The sequence below is a fragment of the Camellia sinensis genome, chromosome 8 (assembly GCF_055761805.1).
Source record: "Camellia sinensis isolate YWXY chromosome 8, ASM5576180v1, whole genome shotgun sequence".
Classification (NCBI taxonomy): Eukaryota; Viridiplantae; Streptophyta; class Magnoliopsida; order Ericales; family Theaceae; genus Camellia; species Camellia sinensis.
Genome location: NC_138968.1, coordinates 24,671,858 through 24,684,145, shown reverse-complemented (window position 1 = coordinate 24,684,145; position 12,288 = coordinate 24,671,858). Strand labels below are relative to the sequence as shown.

General features: G+C 32.1%; 1 pseudogene across 1 annotated transcript; it reads left to right on the top strand.

The window, feature by feature from the left end:
* The first annotated feature begins 366 nt into the window (after positions 1 to 366).
* Positions 367 to 10,409, top strand: LOC145797635 (transcription factor MYB17 pseudogene; annotated as a pseudogene). The gene is made up of 3 exons (XR_014339112.1): positions 367 to 624; positions 9,357 to 9,489; positions 9,779 to 10,409. The product of XR_014339112.1 is annotated as a transcription factor MYB17 pseudogene (transcript).
* Positions 10,410 to 12,288: the final 1,879 nt, after the last annotated feature.

Here is a 12,288-nt window from a genome sequence, read left to right as displayed (position 1 = left end):
CAAATATACCACGTGAATCACAACGCGGCATAGAACGCGTTACCACTTTGACCCGAGTAAAACGACGCTCGGGGCTCACCTAAAAAATAAATCAAACTTGAGAAAAAATTTTGATTTTACCCAGAATTTTTCTACCATTTCCAACAAATAGTACTCCAAGACTACAACAAATTTTTTTTTTTTTGGACTGCAAGTCTATGATGGGTGCATGGACAAGAATCAATTGAATGCTAAGAAAGAGTGCAGAAAAGCCCAAGTCTAAGTTGTCCGGATGTGTGCGACATTTGCCTTTTTTATTAAATGTTGTATAGCTGAGTATCCCTTGCATTTATTATTTCCTTGAGGAGATTCTCCCACTAACCTCTCTCGTCCTCTCTCTCTCCCAAATTTATTTTGAGATTATAGGGTTTGTATTCAGTACTAGGTGATGTGTGTGTGTGCGCGCTTGGTTGTTGAATTGAAAGTTGAAAGCAGAGGAAGAGAAAGAGGAGATGGGAAGAGCACCATGCTGTGACAAAGAAGCAGGGAAAAGGGGAGCATGGACTCCTGAAGAAGACAAGATCCTTGTTGACTACATTACCACCCATGGCCATCCTACCTGGCGTTCTCTGCCTAAGCTCGCTGGTCTGCTTCATCTCTCTCTCTCTCTCTCTCTCTCTCTCTCTCTCTCTCTCATCATCATCATCATCATCATCATCATCATCATCATCATCTTTTTCTTCATCATCATCAAGTATTGTTAGACATGACTTCTTTTGATTGATGCAATTGCTGCTGCAAATCCTTCATCAAACTAAATTAAATTTCTGGGTATTCTGGTAGAGTTCAAAATGAGTCAAACTTTGGATGTGTTTGATTGGGGGGGGGGACTATCCACTATTTGGACTCCATGTCCGGCCTCCCTCCTTATCCGTCGTTTGATTTTTTTTTAGTCCGGCGGACTCCATGTCCGGCCGGACTCCATGTCCCCCATATGGGGGACTATCCTGTCGTGGGGGGGTGGGATTGTTTTGGGAGGACTAATCACTGTTTGGATTAGATGCGAAAATGACAATTTTGACCCTCTACTATTTAATTATGTATTATATTTAATAAAATTTAAATGCCTCAATTTAAAAATAAAATAATTTTATTTAACTTTTTATTAATGTTTTATTTATTTAATTTTTTAAAATAATTTTTTATAGATATTTTATTGATGTTTTATTTTAAAATTTTGTTTATGTTTTATTTAATTTCATTATTTAAATTTAATAGATGTTTTAATAGATGTTTTATTTAAACAATTAAATGTTTAATTTCAACAATAAATAATTTCATTTATTTAAATTATGTTTTATTTAAACATTTAAACATTTGTACATCAACATGTTTATTAAATTATATCAACATCTGTACATCAACATGTATATTTATTTAACATCTATTAAATTATGTTTTAATATGTCAACATTTGATTACATCTACATTTGTTAATTGTTAATTACATCAACATTTGTTAATTGTTTAAACATAATCTGTACATCAACATTTATTTAATTGTTAATTGTTAATTGTTTAAACATAATCTGTACATCAAAATAATTTCAATGTTAATTGTTTAAATAAAAATTTAAACATTTAACCATTAGTATGTTTAATTTCAACAATAAATTTTTATTTGTTTAAATAAAAATAATCTGTACCAGTCAATTTTTTATCAATATTAGTATGTTTAAATATCTTTAAACAAAATTTAACCATTAGTATGTTTAATGTTTACTAAAAATAATTAAAATATTAAAGATATGTTTAATATTGCTATTACTTAGTAAACAATTGAAAAAGGGTAAAATAGTCATTTGTTCATTTATCCTATCTAGTCCGTCCAATCAAACGTTGGATTCATTGAAAATAGTCCTATCCAGACATCTAATCCCATGAAAAAACAAACACAGGATACATATCCAATCCGACCAAATAGTCCGGGGGATTCACAGTCCCAGAACTCAAGTCCGATGGATTCTAATTCCCCTTTTCCAGTCCGTCCAATCAAACACACCCTTTGAGATATGTATAACTAATAGTGATGCAATCGTATATAGGCTAATATTGGAGTGTAGTAAACAATATTAATCGATATATGTATTACAAGGTTAAAATCTCATTACTGACAATATTTAAATGTAAAATTTTATTTCAAATAGTCTCCTATCACTCATACCTACTAACTACCGGGTATAAGTTAGGTAGAAATTATTTATTGTAACCACGTGGTTGAGATGACGTGGTATATCTCTTCCCCTAATTAATTGTCATGTGGTAAAAGTAAAACTCGGTAAGTCACTTTATGCTTGGTTAGACGTGTTGAGTATTCGGTCATATCAATTTTCGGTTTCACTTTTAACCCATGACAATTAATGAATAGAAGAAATGAAAGAATACTACGTTATCTTGGTCACGTGATATATTCGTTACATTAAATTAAGTGCAAATTACACAAATAGTCCCTATAATTTGGAATTTGTGTCACTTTGGTCTCTGACTTTTCAATTGTGACACATTTGATCCTGAATTTTGAATCTTGTTCCAAATAAGGACAATTGAAGATACCATTGTTTAATTTCAAGGGCAAAATAATCAATTTAATAAAATATAAACTAATTTGATAAAAATAAATGTCAAAAAAATATTTTTCATTTTTTAAAAATTATTTTTATCCACCAATGATAAAATTATGTAAAAATGATAAAAATTAATAAAAATTACATGATTAATTTTTTAAAATTAATTTTACATGATTATTATCCAAACACATAATAAAAATTAATTTGGTAAAAAACAAATAAATATCTACAAGATTTATCAATTTTACATAATTTTATTTTTAGTGAGTAGAAATAATTTTTAAAAATTTAAAAATATTTGTTTGACATTTATTTTTATCAAATTAGTTTATATTTGATAAAATTGACAATTTTACCCTTAAAAAATCTAATGATATCTTCAATTGTCCTTATTACAAGATTCAAAATTCAGGATCAAATGTGTTACAATTGAAAAGTCAAGGACCAAAGTGACACAAGCCCTAAACCATAAAGACTATTAGTATAATTCATTATTAAATTAATTATCAGAGGAGTCGCTCAATGGGTCAATCGCTTCATGATATTCAAATTGGGGATCTACATTTCTAAAATAATGTTTATCACCACTTAATTTGCCACTCGAGTAACCCTTGGGTAAGGTCCTCGATCATGATTTTTTTTCATGATTTTATCACAGCATTGACACATTTGCAAATGATATAATCCAATGGTCTATATTTGAAATTTCGCACAATGGTACTAGTCTCCATTTGAGATCATGTTATTTTAATTATTTTTTAATTTTTTTGTTAAAATATGAGATAAAAAAATTAGTGTGTTTAGAATATCTTTTTAGTTTTTTATGAAAAAAATATGTAAAAAGTAGAAAGAAAAGAGAATCTTTAAGTTTTTAGTATAAGTTGCTTTTTTAATTTTTTTTTAATAATTTTTTGACTTTTAGGCTAAAATAGTGAGTTGCCAAACGAGACTTAAATGTTTTTTAAAACTAAACACACCCAAAATGATGCAGTTTTGCTTCATCCCAGCATCCCTGCTTCATCCCTGTTTCTGACTTTTATTGGTATTGGGGTTGTTTTGATAATGTAGGATTCAATTTCAACATGAAATTTTGAATTTAAAGTCCATAAATTTAAAGCATGAAAGTGTGACTGTTAACTAGGTCTCCTTTGCGGGTCATTTCCCTAAATAAGTCAAATTATCAATTCAATTCCTAAACTAGGTCTAGTTTTGAAAGATTTCCCAAAATAGGCTAAAACGTGGTTCAGAACCACGCTTTCACGTCTGTGCGCCTGTCCCGCGTGAGAATTGGGAAGTCTTAAAAGCGTGGTTACAAAACGCGCTTTTAATTAAGAAAGCGCGGTTACAAAAGGCGCTTTTAATTAAAAAAAAATTCTTCTGAAATTGCTGTTCTGAACCACGCTTTTAACTTACATTTTTTTTGTTCTGAAAGCGCGGTTGTGAACCACGATTTTAACCAAAAAAAATTTCTTCTGAAATCTTGGTTACGAACCACGCTTTTAGCTTAATTTTTTTTTCTTCTGAAAACGTGGTTATGAACCACCCTTTTTGGCAAAAAAAAATTTCTTGTGAAAGCAAGTTTGTGAACCACGCTTTTTATACGATTTTCTCTCTTTAAGTGAAAGCGTGGTTTGTAACCACGCTTTTAAAACTTATATAAAATCTCCCCAGCCCCGTCTTTTGCAATCACGCTTGTTACACTTAACACATTTCACTCTCGCTGCCTGTTCTCTCTCCCTCGCTCCCTGCTCTCTCTCTCTCTCTCACTCACTCTTACTACTCTCTCTCTCTGTCGCTGTGCTCGAGCTCCCTCTGCTTCAGTACTGTCGCTCTCTGTGCTCTCTCTCGTTAGTATGGCTTCTGTCTCTCTCTGTTGATCTACTTTAATGCGTTTTTTGTGTTTGTGAAAATGTGAATGTGGGTATAATGTTGGTAGAATAGGGTTCATGAATGTGGGTATAATGTTGGTAGAATAGGGTTCATGAATGTAAAAATATTGTGAAATCAGAAATAATAAATTAGGGTTAGGGTTTATAATTGTGAAATCAGAAATTACGATTACGGTTTGAGAAATTAGGGTTTTGAATTGTGAAATCTGTTTAAAAATTTGTGAAATCTGTTTAGAAATGTGAAATTTGTTTATAATTGTGAAATCTGTTGAATGTGAAATCAGATTTCCATTGAATGTGAAATCAGATTTCTGTTCAATGTGACATCTATTAAATGTGAAATCTGTTGAATGTTGAATCTGTTTAGAAAAATTTAAATATTATGTTTGAAATGAGAAAATGAGGGTTATGGTTTCTATTGAATGTGAAATCAGAAATGAGGGTTTTGGTTTTGAATTAGGGTTTTGAATTGATGAATGTGAAATCATTTTTCAATTAGGGTTAGGGTTTTAAATTGTGAAATCAGAAATGAGGGTTATGGTTTTAAAAATTAGGATTTAAGAAATTTATGATAAGTTAAATTTTTTTAATAATGTTATATGATTTTTTTTAGTAACAAATAATTTTTAGGAACAAATAATTATCTATAATAATAATAATAATTTTTTTGTATATTATTATCGTAACTAACTTTATAATTTCTTAGAAAAAAATGGCAAAACACAAGAAAATCTAATTTTGTCTATATAAAAATTATCTATAATTAAAATTTCAAAATTTTCTATCCCTTTCTTTCAAAATTTCCAAATTATTATTATTTTTTTCTTTCACTTTCACTTTCCACAAATTTTTTTTTTTAATCAAAACATCTTTAAGAAATAATCATGCCATTCCCTTTTATTTTCATTCCAATAAATTAAGCACAGCCTAACAATATTTACGATATATTAAAAAAAATAAAAATAGAATCATATAATATATATCAGTGTCATACAAAATTGAATTACAAGGAACTATGTTTAAAGTTGTCATGGTTAGTCTAGTACTAATTTATCCTGAGTCCATGGATCCAACTGATCATTATATCATTTTTTCTTTCTCTATTATGGAAAGTATAAGGGGATGTTTGGCATAAAAGAAAAGCAAGTTCAGCCAAAAGAAAATGAGGAGAAAATTTAAGGGAAAGGGGGAGAAAATTTTCAGTTGTGAGAGGGTGGCCGCGTCCTTCGCCGCGAATAGTCTGAGTGAAACCCAAGATGGTCGTCGACGACGTTCTTCTGATTGTGAATTACAAATATATTTTATAGGGTTTTCAATTGTGAAATCATAAATTAGGGTTATGGTTTCAGGAATTTGGGTTTTGAATTGTGAATCATGTATATATTTATTGCATTGTTAACTGTGAATCCTATCTATTTTTTTACAAATTAGGTTTTTGAATTTTGAATTGTAAATCCTGTCTATATTTTTTGAATTGAAAATTTAATATCTGATTGCTTCTTAGTCCTGTCGATATGGTTAAATCTTGTTATTCTTTCGCTTATCTCTTCAGCTTCATCATTAGGCCATTATAACTAGTACAAACAATTTTTTGAGTTGTTTTAGGAAATAAGTTAATAGCTAATTTTTTGTATTTTTTTAATTTTTTTTTTGGAAAAACGTGTAAAAAAACAGCTCGTTGCAGTCAGTGCCAGCAGACAGGTCATGACAGGCGAACATGTCCGGCGCGACTTGGTCGATGAAGACTATGTAATACTTACATATTATAATATATCATTTTGAAATTCTTTATTTGTAATAGATCATTTAATTATGTATTTTTAAATTCTTTATTTGTAAATGGAGTCGTACATTTAAAATGTGTATTACAAAATGTGTACTTGATTCAAAATGTGTAATACAAAATTGAAAATGTGTATAATTTATTCAAACTTGTATAATTTATTGAAAATGTGTACTGGTTTTTCACTGTGTACTTGATTCAAAATGTGTATTACAAGATTCTATACTTAATTACGTAGTTCTTCTACCATTTCAAAATTTCATATTTTTAAATAAATTTAATATCGAATGCTGGAATCATTGTTCACATTTTATAATTTAAAAAATTTACAAATTTTTAAAAAATTAACCTATTATAAATTAAAATTTTAAAAATTGGAATGCTGCAGTCATTGTTCACAATTACAAATTTTATATGTAATTTACAAAATTTATAATTTATTCAAACTTTTAGCATTACAAAATCAATATTTAAGTTTTGTCAAATATGCCATAAATGTAATCATTAATTTCGAATTGCTTCCATGTAAGTAGCATATAAATTTGTCTTTTCTCGAACCCAAAAGATTTACTTCATTGTATTTTAAATCGTTAAGTACAAAATCAATAATTACAGTTTTTCTGTTATTATGTTATGATTAAATGAGATTTTGATATGGATGATCTAATATTTCAGTTGTACAGGCTTCATGGCACATATACTTGAGGAGGTTCCACTGTTCAGGCAGGCACATCGGGCTGACAATATATGGGAGCGTTCGGTATGCAATAACGTTTGTTAGACTTTATGCTTATAATTAAAATACATTGCATTTTGTTGTATATTTCGTGATAATGCTATTATTTAAACTGGTCATTCTGTTGTGCAGGATGAGGCACGCACCGTGTTGACATGCCGTCGGGCAGATTCTGGATTGTGGGAGCATCCGTTGAACCATAGAGTCTTGCAGTATGTATTACGCGCGGGATTCTATGGTGTATATCGTATTGGGTACATTCGTATATATGGGATTGTTATGCAGGGGCATCTTTCTAAAGCTGTTCATAACCAACTATATAAACGACTAAAGGTGAAGACACAACCTTACAACTCATTTCGCCCTACGAAATTATCATTCATTTGTTTTAAAAAAATTAGCATGGCTACATGGTTCATGGGAGGGAGTGGGAATCGTAGAGGTGGTAGGAACTTGCAAAGGGGTGACAGTTCACGATGAGGAGGGGGAAGGGGACGTGGCGATGCTGAAGACGATTCATGGGAGGAAGTGGGAATACTTATTTTAGATTATGCTTGTGGTTATCGTGATAGGTTTGGGAAGCGACATTTTTTGATGCCCAAGTATTATCCAGTTCAAGGAGGTTCATGTATGGATCCATCAGATAATCAAACAGGATATAGTTTAGCAGACGCTAGACTTCTGAAGTGGCCCGCACTATTTATAGAGCGAGTGCAAATGGAAAGATTATGTCGGAAAAATCGACTGAATGTGCCAAAAGCACGTTCTGTTGAGATTCAAAAGGAAGATCCTGATAATGTTGATCAACTATGTGAAAGACTACAACGTGAGATTTCTCAAATGCGCTGTAGGTTAGCCCGCGATATGCAGCTATACATAGTTAAGAAGGATGCCCAGAAGAACAAAACAGAATCAAGTGTTGCGGCTATCAAGGGTATCATGGAGGATCCTGAGCTTGTCTCTGACGCTGAGCATTCGGATTATTCAGACTCTGAGCCACCTACCGATTTAAGTGCGAATTAGGAGTTAATGTCTACACTTCGGCAATATTAGGTCATGCATTAATATGTAATGTCTGTGTTAGACTAAGTGTTTCCGTAATGAGTTTGTCAGATTGTCTGGCTAATATTTGTCTGTCTAACTGTTATGTTTATGTATATATTGTGTGTTCAGTTCATGGTGTCCAGAATATATTGTTGTCGGAGACTTATGTCTGTACTACCTATGTATTTTTGTGGGAGACTTATGTGTTTTTTCCGCAAGGTTTTCTGAATTACATTATCACCTTCTAACCCAAAACAAAGACAACAGAAAAATATATATATATATATATATATATATTTAAATGAAAACGGCTTTAATAAAGCCAAAACAAATTTCTGAATAACACCTTCTAACCCAAAACAAAGACAAGAGAAAAAAATAAAAAATAAAAAACTTTACATGAAAACGACTTTATTAAAGCGAAAAGAAATTTCTGAATTACATTAACCTTCTAACCCAAAACAAAGACAAAAGAAAAAATATATATATTTAAATGAACGGCTTTATTAAAGCTCAAACAAATTACTGAATAACACCTTCTAACCCAAAACAAAGAGAAAATAAAATATAAAAAAATTTACATCAAAACGGCTTTACTAAAGCTCAAAAAATTTATGAATTACATTACCACCTTCTAACCCAAAACAAACACAAGAAAAAACAAAATAAATTTACATTAGTAAAGCCAAAAAAAAATTCTGAATTACACATTCTAACCCAAAAGAAAAGAAAAAAAAATTAACACGAGAACGGTTTTAGTAAAACAATTTTAACCCAAAAAATTATTCTGAAATACATTATCACCAAAACAATGACAACAGAAACAAAAAAAAAAAGAAAACCAAAAAAAAAAATTTATTCTTCAGAGTTCAATTAAACTGAAACTAAATAATTGGTGTATATAAAAAGCGTGGTTCACAAACATTCTTTCACAAGAAAAAAAATTTTGCCAAAAAGCGTGATTCATAACCATGTTTTCAGAAGAAAAAAAAATTAAGCTAAAAGCGTGATTCATAACCATGATTTCAGAAGAAAAAAAATTTAAGTTAAAAGCGTAGTTCAGAATAGCGATTTCAGAAGAAAAAAAAATTAATTAAAAGCGCCTTTCGTAACCGCGCTTTATTAATTAAAAGCGCATTTTGTAACCACGCTTTTAAGACTTCTCAATTTTCACGCAGGACAGGCACACAGACGTTGAAAGCGTGGTTGTGAACCACGTTTTAGCCTATTTTAAAAATTCTTTCAAAACTAGGCTTAGTTTGGAAATTGAATTGATAATTTGACTTATTTAGGGAAAGGGCCCCTCCTTCGCTGCGGAAAGAGCTGTCGCCTTCGGTGGACCAACTATCTTCGCCCTGACATTATAAGGGGTCCATTCACTCCTGAAGAAGAGAACAGAATCATCCAGCTCCACGGCATGCTCGGTAACAAGTAATCTATTTTTCTCAATTTTCATCTATCAATTTTTGATCACTTAAACAGTTGAGTTTAAGGATGTTGCTAACTACTTTTTCAAATCACTTCCTAGTAGAATTGTGGAGTCTTTTTTTTGTTTTGAATGTTTAAGAATTTGTTCTTTAAGATAGATAAATCAGAAGTGAAAAATTACAAATTTGCTGTCATGGGTGAAAATTATGTTTGTGTCCTTTATTGGCTCATTGATTTTTGGCAAACCTTGGGCAATTTTTGTTTTCTTGCTGACTGACCGTGGAAATTTCAGGTGGGCTGCCATTGCTTCCCATCTACCGGGAAGAACAGACAATGAGGTTAAAAACTTCTGGAACTCCAATCTCAAGAAGCGCTTCTTCTGCATCAGCGGCCTCAACCTGCAGGCCTCCAAGACACCCTCCGCTTCTAATTCAATCAACACAAAACCCGAGCCCCCACCAACTCGTCATATGGCACAATGGGAGAGCGCCCGGGTTGAGGTTGAAGTATGGCTCTCAATGAACTCACTTCTCAGCCCATCACAAACTGTGAAAACTGACTGTGATTACTTCCTCAGGCTATGGAATTCTGAAGTTGGAGAATCATTTCCAAGCCTAAATGGAAGGAGGAAAAGTCAGAGCCCAATGTCCCAAACGTCCTCATCAACAAAAGTGGGGTCTGGTTCGGGTGTCACGATGCAGGCAGGGCCCTCGAGGACTAGTTCCCCAATAGAACAAAAATGTTTGTATGTCCCAAAAATGTATGTATGTATGTATGCAAATGATATGATGGATAGGTCCCAACCATTGGTTGAGATAGGATTAAATGAGTTTAAATTTTTTGTAACAAGGTCTTCACACCACAAAAAAAAAAATGACCAAAAAACATTAAGAATTGAACGAGAAATTGTCTCACAAAATTGACCTCATGAATAAGGTATTGGAAATTGTGTATAACTCCCAATCCCACATTGATTGTAGAAAAAAGTTTTGATAGGTATTTAAACCTCAAAATTTTAATAAGGGCATGAGCCCTTTGAGGAATCCAAATTTTTTGAAGGAAAGGAAGTATGGATGTTTCAAAGATGGGCTTGGGTCAAAATTATGGTTCAAGTTGGTTATGAAAAAATTACCAAACGCGCACATGCCGCTCGGATCAGGGCGGGGCCGTGATCCGTGGGTGGTGGATCTTGGATCTTGAGGCTTGCTGAAATGGGTTAGGTTTGGGCCGGATTGGTGGGTGGTGGATCTTGGATCTTGAGGCTTGTTGAAATGGGTTAGGTTTGGGCCGGATTGGTGGTCCATCAACCTAATCTTTTTGGGGCAGGTCTGTCTACAGAATATGTATATACACACAGGTGTATAGTTTGTGTAACTCACACAATGAAGAATGAGTTAGATTTGGGCTGGGTCAGATTGGTGACAGGTGTGTAGTGTGTGTAACTCACACAATGAAGAATGAGTTAGATTTGGACTGGGTTAGATTGGTGATCCACCAACCTAATCTTTTTGAGTTAGATCTACTACGGATATGTATATACACACAGGTATATAGTGTGTGTAACTCACACATTGAATCCCCATCAATTTTGTGCATTATTCCAACAGTTTTCTAGAAGTAATGGACATTGGTTGCTAACTTTCATGGCTAGAGGCTTCTCCTCGATCCCTCATGGTGTATAAATAGAGACGTGTATATGTGTCACCCACCCGCTTAGACCGGGTCAACACAGATTTTTGCCTTCCAGAATTATATAGGCAGTCTGTTTGCTTCTATAATTTTTTTCCTGTGTTCAGAGAGTGCTGTCATTGTCAGGTTCGCTAAAGCTAACAGAATGTACTTTTGCGTTAATCGGTCTAAACCGTCATATCTTGGGAGACAGAAGTCGACATACCTCCAGCACTCAGGATGAGGTGGTTAATCTGTTTTAAGGAGACTGTAATATCACACCGGTTTTGATTTGCTTCTTTATCAGTTTTCTATTTGATATGTATTTCTGTTCGTCATGTTTATGTTCTAAAATTTATTTTATTAAATAAGAATTTATTTATTTTGTTTAATTACCCAATTTGTACAAAACATTTATCACCCATAAATCAAGTGTGACGTTGAGATTTGGGAGAAAGACCAGATATCAGTAACCATTTGATTGCTCAAAATAGACGGGTCGATCTTTCATTTCTTGGTTGCAAATCAGCATATAGTTGGTCCAACTTTATATTGCATCATCAACTGCATTAATAATATTTCCATATCTGTGAATATATGGCAGTCTTTGCATTAAACTTGGTTGGACTTTGGACCACAGTGCCATCCAGAACAGAAATGATTAATCAAATTAACCCATGTGAAACCCAAAAAAAAATAATAAAATAAAATAAAATAAATTATTTTTTTCTTATTTAATAAGTCAGCGGGATTTGAATTGTGTCGTCTTTTCCATAATAATTTTCATATTATTATCATAATATATTAGGCATACATGATTTATGAAAAAAATTGAAATTCTTAAAAAGATGATTATAAATTAATTTTTAATTTATAACAAACTCAATCATATGAGATCTAATTATTTCTTTATCACTTTATTGCAGATGAATTTTAAAGAATTTTTTTCTACACTACAATTTTAATTTTTTTTTTTTTTTATTACAATCTCAACCCTATAATCTCTCTTTACACTTTTTCCTCTTCCTTCGTATCACTTGCCACCACCCTTTTCCAACACCAACTATGGCCACCTAGTCACCATACTTTCTTCTATTGGAAATTTGGTTCTTATAAGCTTAAGGTTGGCTATCT